General features: G+C 43.1%; 1 long non-coding RNA gene across 4 annotated transcripts in view; it reads left to right on the top strand.

Moving 5' to 3' along the window:
* Window positions 1–1,148, top strand: part of LOC122541309 (uncharacterized) — a 76,126-nt gene extending 74,978 nt beyond the window's left edge. For all 4 annotated transcript variants that reach the window (XR_006309563.2, XR_006309560.2, XR_015753072.1 and 1 more), the window contains one exon: window positions 833–1,148. This is a non-coding gene — a long non-coding RNA (uncharacterized LOC122541309). The remainder of the gene's footprint in view (window positions 1–832) is intronic.
* Window positions 1,149–10,359: the final 9,211 nt, after the last annotated feature.

The raw sequence follows: 10,359 nt of genomic DNA, 5'->3' as shown, positions 1-10,359 counted from the left end.
CCTGCCCTCATCCTGGCCTCCCCAGCACACCTGGGTCTACTCAATTGCATTGGCTCAACTAGCTGCCCTCCCTGAATATTAGTACCCCAACAAATCCCAATTTTTCCCACACCAGTAATGTCTTTAACCACTCAGCAAACCTCCGCCACCCTCCCAAATCCACTTCGCAAACACATATCAGGACCACCACTCCCTTTCTGCCAACTCACTCCCTCCCTCCCTCTTACTGTACCTTTTCATTCCTAACTATTCTCTCACTAATCTACTAACCCTTTTGAAACCTACAAAATCTTGCCTGTACTATGCAGCTGGGGTGGTGAAAAGGAATAATTCACTTCTCCACTGCTTCTCTTCACCATTTCTTTGTGGGCCTGACATCTGCAGCCAGGTCCTGATGGCAGTAAGTCCACAATTATCTTCACAGTCAGCAACAATGGACCCAGCAATGACCAGACTATCTGATCCATTTTATGTGAGATTTCTGCAGTGTCATGGTAATATCATTCATAACCCCAGATTGAGAATAGTGAGCAGTTGACTCTCGGGTCTTGATAATTGACTGGTCAACACTGGCTAACAATGACATCAGTGTTGCTTGTAATCATTGTAACACGAATGTATAAAAATATTATATTGAGCAAGGGAACCCAGCCTCACAGACATCTGACCTGAGCTGTTATTAAGAGAGTAACTGCGTCCAATGTGAATTTCAGATTCGGCGTGGTGTCTGGCCTCTCCCACATATGTGGCAGAAGACCTCTGAAAAAAGATAATTTGTACTCCACAACACAGAACTCAAGACTCCTCTTTGTTATTTATCCCTACAACACAGGCACAACACAAGCAGGAATGATGATGGAATATTAATTCCAAAGAAGAATCATGGGACTGAAATCACCACCACCTGCAAGTTCCCCTCCAAGCAACTCACCATCCTGACTTGGAAATGTTCCTTCAATGTCGCTGAGTTAAAATCCTGGAATTCCCTCCTGAATGGTATTGTGCTTCAACCCACAGCAGGTGGACTGCAGTGATTCAAGAATGCAGTTCACCAAGACCTTCTCCAAGATAACTAGAGACAGCAATAATTGCTGGTCAGTCAGCCATGCTCATATCCCGTGAACGATTAAAAGAATATGTTAACTCTGTTTCTGTCTCTGAAGATGCTGCTAAACTTCTCTCTAGCAAGTTCTGTCTTTATTATGAATGGGATGCTGTTCTTCATTGCAAGAAATTTAACATAAAAATAAGGATGTTATGATTCTGTCATCTAAATCATGGGTGACACCCCATCTTTAAAATTGTTTGTAGAGATGTAAATGTGTTGGGGACACTTCAGAGGGGGTTTAATATATTGATACCCGAATAGAATTCCTTGTTTCATGAGAATAGTTAGGGCAGGTTGGACTTGTTTTCAATGAAATTTGGAACAGCAGTGGGTGACTTCATTGAAGTGTATAAAGATCCCAAAAAATCTTAACAGAATGGAAAGGATATTTTCTCTTAATTGTGTCTGGAACTAGGTTTGAAAATTAGTCATTTCCCTGTCAGGACAAAGATGAGTTTTTTTTTTCTTTCTCAGATGGTTGTGCAGTTTTAGAACAATCTGCCTCAGGTAATTTGGCAAGTTGGGTCAGAAAATATTTTTAGTAGAGGTAGACAGCTTTTTTAGGAAAGGGAAGCAAAGGGCATCAGTGTAGATTGGGAAATAATGGCATAGAAGGAAGGTCACTAGATTATTGCAGAAACCAATTGTAATGTTCTGGGGTACATAGCTAAATATCTCACCATGGCAGCTCATGAACTTTGAATCCAATATTGAAACCAAATCAACAATTGAAAGCTAGCCTAACAGTGGTGATGCAATCACGATTGACTCTTGTAAAAATTGATTGATTTACCTGATGTCCTTTAGGGAAGGAAATTTGCTGTCCTAACCTCGTCTGACCGACATATCTCTCCAGACCCATAGCAAGGTGATTAAATCTAAACTGCCCTCTGGGTAATTAGGGATGGGCAATCAATGCTGCCCTAGCCATTGATGCCCACATCCCATGAATAAATATTGAAATAGTTTGGAAAGTAGAAATTGAAGCAGCCATGATATTATTGAATGGTTTTGAGGATTCAAAAGGCCAATAGCCCGCATAATGTTAACAAATATGTTATCCTTATTGGACTTTATTGTGAAATAATCATGATTGTGTTCAAAATGATACCAAGAACCAATTTAAGATCGTTAGTTGGCTGATGATGTGGTACTTACACTCATTAGAATCCACATTTATTAGTGCACAGAGCCCCGTTCTTTCCAGACAGAAAGAATGTCACGTACTCTAGTATCTGTTTCAACAAAATAGATGACAGCTATTCTTTAGTTTATTCATCAGAGTAAGGCTTTGATGAAAGAGAATCAATCTATTTGATTTATATTTCAACAAAGCTTGGCTGTTAACTCTCAGTCGTCATTAAATTTGTGCATTTTCAAATAGCAACAACTTTACTCATCAGAATCCACCTGCTAACCCTCTCCATAAAGCATTTCAATGTTTTCCCCATTTTCATTGGTATTCCTGAAAATTATTCTGATAATTTTAAGACAAAAGCTTATCCATGTAACTGCTCTTAACAATATTAAAAAAGTTCTTCTGTAGTCACAATGAAAGGATTATCAATTGCTATACAAACCCATGGCGCTCATTAAACCCATCTTGGGTAAGGGATCAAGGTGTCTGCTAACTTCTGCTGGTTTAGCCTACAAATAATTCTGAGCATCTAGCTCTGGGAATGGCTCTGAATTACCACTTGAAATGACCTATCAAGCTACCTAAAATCCAGAACAAAATTTGGAGGAAGTAATAAAATTGGATGTGACATCTTAGGTTGAATTGGGCAGCAGAAATTACAATTTTGAATCCAGCTGTATTCACACTACAAAGTCCTCCTTACTAATATCTGGGGATTTGTGCCAAAATTGGGAGAGCTGTCTCAGAGACTGGTCAAGCATCAGCCTTCTATAGTCTCACTAATGGAATCATACCTCATGGACAATACCCCAAGCACCACCATTACAGTGCCCAGTCGTCCAAATTCACTGTGAGGACAGGTGTGCAAGAGTGGCAGCGTTGTGTAATACAATGGGTCGAAATTCCATTAAAAACCCATTCCAGATCTGCTGAAGTATCATGGTGTAAATTAAAACAAGAGCAGGAAAATGTCCTGCAGATTGCCACCAACCACTGAGGAATCAATGCTCCTCCATGTTGAAAGCAATTCCATGAAGCACTAAGAGTCACAAGAACATGGAATGACCATCAATGTTGAACACTAAGAGTGGACCAGTAATACAACAACGTACATAAACTGACCAAGTCTTAAAAGACATAATTTTCACAAGTGGTGAGGAAGCTACCAAAGTGAAACAAGAACTTATTTAATCTCATTCTCACAAACCTACCTGTCACATATGCATCTGAGCATAATAACTTTGAAATGAGTGGCACTGTGCACTCATTATGGAGATGAAGTCCCATCTTTGCTTTGAGAGTATCCACCCTAGTGTTTTTTTTTGCATGACCACCAGGCTAACGGGGACAAACTTTGAACATATCTAGCAACTCCACACTGCAAATCCATGAAGAACTGCAAACCATCAAGAACAACGGAATTATTTGAAACACATTCTCTGAAACCTCATGTCTCGCATATCTCCCATTCTAAAACTGCTTCCAGACAGGAGATTCACCATGGTTTAATGAGGAATGTAGGGAGGAAGTTGAGGTACACGTAAAGATGAGGTGTCAACCTGGTGAATTTGCAAGACATGACTACTTAGATGTCAGACAGCTGAAGTAAGACACTATAGACAAAGCAAGGCTCTCTCAAAACTAATTGATCAGATGCAAGCTCTGCCATCCTGCCACACCCAGTCATGACTAGTAGTGACAATTAAACAACTAACATGGAGGGGAGATTTGACAAATATTGCCACCTTCATTTCCAAGGAAGCCCAGCACACTAGTGCAAAAACTGGCTGAAGTATTTCCATAAATATTTAGCTAAAAAGATTGAGTGGATGATCTGTATTGGTTTCCTACTGAGTTCCCACCTCACAAATGTCTGTCTTCAACTAACTTGGTTCACTGTATGTGACATCAATAAAAAAAAAAGCAAAATCAATGCCTCTCGTACATCGGATGGATCAGTTTTTGTCCAATGTGTGCAGGAGGGTTTCCTGACACAGTATGTCGAAGGGTTAGCAAGAGGGGAGGCCACACTGGGTCTGGTGTTTGATAATGAACCAAGACAGGTGTTTGATTTAGTAATAGGTGTGCAATTTAGAGAAAGTGACCATAATTCCATTACATTTAGTTTAGCGATGGAAAAGGATATGTACATGCCACAGAGCAAGAATTATCGATGGGGGAAGGACAATTATAATGCAATTAGGCAAGACTTAGGATGCATAAAATAGGGTAACAAAATGCAGGGGATGGGGATAATCGAAATGTGGAGCTGGTTTAAGGAACAGGAATTGCGTGTCCTTGATAGGTATGTCCCTGTCAGGCAGGGAGCAAGTGACAGGCAAGGGAACCGTGGTTTACTATAGAAATTGCATCTCTTGTTAAGTGGAAGAAGGAGGCTTATGTGATGATGGGACGAGATGGTTCAAATCAAGTGATGGAGAGTTACAGATTAGATAGAAAGGATTTAAAGAGAGAGTTAAGAATAGCAAAGAGAGGACATGAGCAGTCCTTCGCAGGAAGAATAAAGGCGAACCCTAAAGCTTTCTATAGGCATGTGAGGAATAAAAGGATGACTAGGGTAAGAATAGGGCAGTCAAGATAGATGTGGGAAGTTGTGTGTGCACCCTGTGGAGATTGGAGAGGTGCTAAATGAATATTTCTCATTGGTTTTCACTAAGGAAAAGGAGAATATTTTAGAGGAGAAGAATGAGATACAAGATATTAGATGAGAAAGGATCTAGGTTAGTAAGGAAGAGGTATTATCAATTCTAGAAGCAGTGAAAATAGGTCCCATGGGCCAGATGCGATTTATCTGAGGATTATCTGGGAAACTAGGGAGGAGGCGTTGGAACCTTTGACTTTGATCTTTGAGTCATCATTGTCAACATGTTTAGTACTAAAGGAATGGAGGATTGCAAATGTGCCATTCTTCAAGAAGGACAATACAGATGACCCAGGAAGTTACAGACCAGTGAGCCTCACATGTATTCTCGGAAAAATTGTAGAAAGGATTATGAGAGATAGGATTTATAATCATCTAGCAAGCAAGAATTTGATTACAGATAGTCAACATGGTTTCATCAAGGGCAGGCCATGTCTCACAAACGTCATTGAGTTTTTTGAGAAAGTGACCAAGAATGGATGAGGATAGGGCTGTTGATGTGTTGCATATGGACTTCAGTAAGGCCTTTGATAAATGGTAGGCTGTTAGAGAAAATGCAGAAGCATGGGATTGTGGGTAATTTAGCAGTTTGGATGAGAAACTGGATTTCTGTAAGAAGGTAGCAAGTGGTGGTTGATGAAAAATATTCAGCCTGGAGTCTGGTTACTCATGGTGTGCCACAAGGATCTGCTTTGGGACTACTGGTCTTTGTCATTTTTATAAATGACTTAGATGCAGGCATAGGTGGATGGATTAGTAAGTTTGCAGATGACTCGAAAGTCAGTGGAGTAGTGGACAGTGTCGAAGAATGTTGCAGGTTGCAGGGCGACTTGGTTAAACTACAGAATTATACTGAGAGGTGGCAAATTGAGTTCAATGCAGATAAATGTGAGGTGATATACTTTGAGAAGAATAACCGAAAGGTAGAATAATGGGTCAATGGAAAAATTCTTGTTAGTGTGGATATTCAAAGGGATTTTGGAGTCCATGTAGATAGATCCCTGAATGTTGTCACCCAGGTTAATAGTGCTGCTAAGAAGGCATATGGTGTGTTAGTTTTTTTTGGTAGAGGAGAAAGTGAGGGCTGCAGATGCTGGAGATCAGAGCTGAAAATGTATTGCTGGAAAAGCGCAGCAGGTCAGGCAGCATCCAAGGAACAGGAGAATCGATGTTTCGGGCATAAGCCCTTCTTCAGGTAGAGGGATCGCATTCTGGAGCCTTAATGTCATGCTACAACGCTAGTGTGTCCCCAGTTGGAATATTATGTACAGTTCTGGTTGCCCCATTACAGGAAGGATGTGGAAGCATTGGAAAAGGTGCAGAGGAGATTTACCAGGATGTTGCTTGGTCTGGAGTGAAGATCTTATGAGGAAGGGCTGAAAGATTTGGGTCTGTTTCATTAGAAAGTTGAAGGCTAAGAGGGGATTTGATAGAGACATACAAGATGATCTGAGGATTAGATAGGGTAGAGAGTGAAAGTCTTTTCCCTCGGATGATGACGTCAGCTTGTATAAGGGGGTATCGCTACAATTTGAGGGGTGATAGGTTTAAGACAGATGTCAGAAGCAGGTTCTTTACTCAGAGAGTGGTAAGGGTGTGGAATGCCCTGCCTGCCAATGTAGTTAACTCAGTCACATTAGGGAGATTTAAACATCCCTTGGAAAAGCACATGGTCTCTTTGTTCAGCAACACTCCCTGGACCTTTCCATTAAGTGTATAAATCCTGCTAAGATTTGCTTTCCCAAAATGCAGCACCTCGCATTTGTCTGAATTAAACTCCATCTACCACTTCTCAGCCCATTGGCCCATCTGATCAAGATCCTGTTGTAATCTGATGTAACTCTCTTCGCTGTCCAGTACACCTCCAATTTTGGTGTCAATTCTCAGCAGTATTTAGTGTGGAGAAAGACATGAAAATTGGGGAATTCAGGGAAGTAAATAATGATGATGTCTTGAAAAGAGTCCACATTACAGAAGAGATAGTGCTGGGAACCTTGAAATATGTGACTTTTGATAAAACCATGGGACCTGATGATGTATACCGTAAGGTATTGTGGGAAGCAAGGGAAGAAATTGCAGGACCTCTAGCAGAGGTAATATTGTCATCAACAGCCACAGGCAAGATGCTAGAAGTCTGATTGGAGGCTAATGCTAGATTACTTAAGAAAGCCTGCAAGTCAAAGCCAGTGATCTACAGAGCAATTAACCTAATGTTAGTGGTGGATAAGTTGTTGGAGGGTATTCTCAGCACCAGGGTTTGCATGCACTTGGGAAGGCAAGAACTAGTTAGGGATAATAAGCATGGTTTGTGTATAGGAAGACTTGGTTCACATATTTGAGACTTTTGAAAAGGTTATCAAGATGATACATGAGGGCCATATGGTACACATTGTATGCATGCACTTTAGCAAGGCCTCCATCAAGACACTACACACTAGACAGGCTAATAAGATTAGATCACATTAGATTCAGGGAGACCTAGTCATTTGGATAAAAATTGGCTTTTTGGCAGGAGACAGAGAGTGGTGGTAAAGGGTTGTTTTTCAGATCAGAAGCCTGTGACTAGTGATGTTCCGTAAGGATCATTGCTGGTTCCAGGACAGGACTTACACTGCTAATGGTAGGGAACTGTGGAGTTTTGTCAAACAGAGAGTTCCTTGAAAGTGGTGTCACAGGTAGACAGGGTGGCAAAGAAGCTGTTTGACATGCTTGCCTTCACCATTGAGAGCACTGAGTACAGGAGTTGGGACACCACGCTGTAGCTGTACAAAACATTGATGACACCATATTTGCTTACTGTACGGAATTCTATTTGCCCAGTTATAGGCAAATTTTATGAAATGGAAAAGTATTAAAAAAAAGATTGACAAGAATGTTGTCAAGACTGGAAGGTTTGAGTTATAAGGAGAGACTTGATTGACTGGGACCTTTTTCCTTGGAGTGCAGGTGGCTGAGGGGTGGCCTTAAAGATGTGTAAAAGATCATGAGGGGCATGGATAAGATGAATAGCCAAGGTCTTTTCCCCCAGAATAGAAGAGTCCAAAACGTGAGGGCATATGTATTGAGTACAAGAGTTGAGAGTCACATTGCGGCTGTACAGGACATTGGTTCGGCCACTGTTGGAATATTGCATGCAATTCTGGTCTCCTTCCTATCAGAAAGATGTTGTGAAACTCGAAAGGGTTCAGAAAAGATTTACAAGGATGTTGCCAGGTTTGGAGGACTTGAGCTATAGGGAGAGGCTGAACAGGCTGGGGCTATTTTCGCTGGAGCGTCAGAGGCTGAGGGTTGACCTTAGAGAGGTTTATAAAATCACGAGGGGCATGGATAGGGTAAATAGGCAAAGTCTTTTCCCTGGGGTCGGGGAGTCCAGAACTAGAGGAAATAGATTTAGGGTGAGAGGGGATAGATGTAAAAGAGACCTACGGGACAACATTTTCACAAGAGGGTGGTACATGTATGGAATGAGTTGCCAGAGGAAGTGGTGGAGGCTGGTACAATTGCAACATTTAAGAGGCATTTGGATGGGTATATGAATAGGAAGGGTTTGGAGGGATATGGGCCGGGTGCTGGCAGGTGGGACTAGATTGGGTTGGGATATCTAGTCGGCATGGATGGGTTGAACCGAAGGATCTGTTTCCATGCTGTACATCTCTATGACTCCATGAGTCTATTTAGGATTTCATCCATCTTCTCTAGCTCCAGATAGAGAAAAATCCTGAATCTTTAAGGGGGTCTGTACAGTTCATTGTTCATCTTTAACATCACAGGCTTGCTTGAATGCTTTATTTTTTAGCACATTATTAGTTCTAATAGTAATGCTTTGAAATATCTGGAGGTGCAAAAAATAATATCCTAGACTAGCTTACAAACAAATTCATCAAATAATATGGAACAGTTCCATGAACTTAATTTCATTGCGTATCTGGGTGATATGAAAAAAGAAAAAATGCTTTACAAGAAGTATTGCCAACCAAGGAAGTACTAACCCTCTGACAGTGCGGGACTTCCTGAGTACTGACCCTCTAACAGTGCAGTACTTCCTCAGTACTGAGGCTCTCACAATGTGGCACAGCTTCAGTACTGACCCTCTAACTGTGCAGCATCTCCTCTTTAATGACCCTCTGACAGAGCGGCAGTCCCTCAGTACTGACTCTCCGACAATACAGTACTTCCTCAGTACCGACCCTCTGACAGCGCAGCATTCCCTCAGTACTGACCCTCCAACTGTGTGGCACTCCCTTAGTGCTGTACCCTTGATAGTGCAACAATCAGTACTGACACTCTGACAGTGCAGCTCTCCCTCAAAACTGCCCCTCTGGTAGTGCAGGCAGTCCCTCAGTATTGACCCTCTGACATTGAAGCACTCCCTCAGTATTGACCCTCTGACAGTGCCACACTCCCTCAGTACTCGGCAAAAGTGAGGATTGCAGATGCTGGAAACCAGAGTTTAGATCAGACAGGTGCTGGAGAAACACGGCAGGTCAGGCAGCATCCAAGGAGCAGGAACATCAATGTTTCGGGCAAAAACCCTTCATCAGGAATAGAGGCAGGAAGCCTCCAGGGTGGAGAGATAAATGGGGGCTGTGGGGCTGGGGAGAAGGTAGCAAAGAGTACAATAGGTGAATGGGGGTGGGGATGGAGGAGATAGGTCAGAGGGGAGGGTGGAGTGGATAGGTGGAAAGGGAGATTGGCAGGGAGGACAGGTCATGAGGACAGTGCTGAACTGGAAGGTTGGAACCGGGATAAGGTGGGGGAGGGGGGGGGAGGAATGAGGAAACTGGTGAAGTCCACATAGATGCCCTGGGGTTGAAGTGTTTCGAGGTGGAAGATGAATCATTCTTCCTCCAGGCGTCGGGTGGTGAGGGAGCGGCAGTGGAGGAGGCCCACGACCTGCATGTCCTCAGCAGAGTGGGAGGGGGAGTTGAAATGTTGCGCCACGGGGCGGTGGGGTTGGTTGGTGTGTGGCCCGGAGATGTTCCCTAAAGCGCGCTGCTGGGAGGCGTCCAGTCTCCCCAGTGCAGAGGAGACCGCATCGGGAGCAACGGATACAATAAATGATATTGGTGGATGTGCAGTTAAATCTTTGTTGGATGTGGAAGGCTCCTTTGGGGCCTTGGATGGTGGTGAGGGAGGAGGTGTGGGTGTAGGTTTTGCAATTCCTGTGGTGGCAGGGGAAGGTGCCAGGATGGGAGGGTAGTTTGTTGGGGAGACGTGGACCTGACCAGGTAGTCACGGAGGGAACAGTCTTTGCGAAAAGCAGAAAGGGGTGGGGAGGGAAATATATCTCTGGTGGGTGGGGTCTGTTGGAGGTGGCGGAAATGTCGGCGGATGATGCGGTTTATGCGAAGGTTGGTAGGGTGGAAAGTGCGGACCGGGGGGGGGGGGGGGGGGGGCGGGGGAGGTGTTCTGTCCTTGTTATGATTGGAGGGGTAAGGTTTGAGGGCGGAG

This window comes from Chiloscyllium plagiosum, unplaced genomic scaffold (assembly GCF_037043375.1).
Source record: "Chiloscyllium plagiosum isolate Xiang-an unplaced genomic scaffold, Cpla_swu_hap1 HiC_scaffold_35, whole genome shotgun sequence".
NCBI lineage: Eukaryota > Metazoa > Chordata > Chondrichthyes > Orectolobiformes > Hemiscylliidae > Chiloscyllium > Chiloscyllium plagiosum.
The sequence above is the reverse complement of the archived record's forward strand: the minus strand, read 5'-3'. Positions and strand labels throughout refer to the sequence as shown.